General features: G+C 38.2%; 1 protein-coding gene and 1 long non-coding RNA gene across 2 annotated transcripts in view; both read left to right on the top strand.

Moving 5' to 3' along the window:
* The window catches only part of LOC119594854, an 11,794-nt gene that overhangs the window by 909 nt on the left and 10,490 nt on the right, over positions 1 to 395 (top strand). The window lies entirely within an intron of this gene.
* LOC119594930 overlaps positions 1 to 395 on the top strand; it is a 1,188-nt gene continuing 793 nt past the window's right edge. Inside the window, exon 1 of the long non-coding RNA XR_005230662.1 lies at positions 1 to 31. This is a non-coding gene — a long non-coding RNA (uncharacterized LOC119594930). The remainder of the gene's footprint in view (positions 32 to 395) is intronic.

The raw sequence follows: 395 nt of genomic DNA, 5'->3' as shown, positions 1-395 counted from the left end.
GTGCATCGACTTCTTCGACGGCAACTTCCCCGTAAGTATTTCCGGCTTCTCTTCGCTCCCTGTCCGCTCGGCTCGGAACTTCGCTCGCACCAGCTGCCGCCAACTGGATGAATGGGAGGATAAACCGTGTTTTGTTTTGTTTTGTTTTACTTCATTAACTGATTTTCAGCATTACCTTTGTTTTTGACTTGTAAATCACTTGCTATTTTAAGGTGCCAAACTCATAATTTATTGCTATGACGGAAAGTAATGCATGATTAAGAAACTCAGCATTCATAAATAACCATCATTTCATAATGGTAAGTTTCATTTCTTAAGTAGAAAAAAATTTACATACAGGCACGTAGTATAATAGTAGCCAATGCCATGACATTTATTTGCTGTTTCTATTTATG

Source organism: Penaeus monodon, chromosome 34, assembly GCF_015228065.2.
Source record: "Penaeus monodon isolate SGIC_2016 chromosome 34, NSTDA_Pmon_1, whole genome shotgun sequence".
NCBI classification, from domain to species: domain Eukaryota; kingdom Metazoa; phylum Arthropoda; class Malacostraca; order Decapoda; family Penaeidae; genus Penaeus; species Penaeus monodon.
The sequence above is the reverse complement of the archived record's forward strand: the minus strand, read 5'-3'. Positions and strand labels throughout refer to the sequence as shown.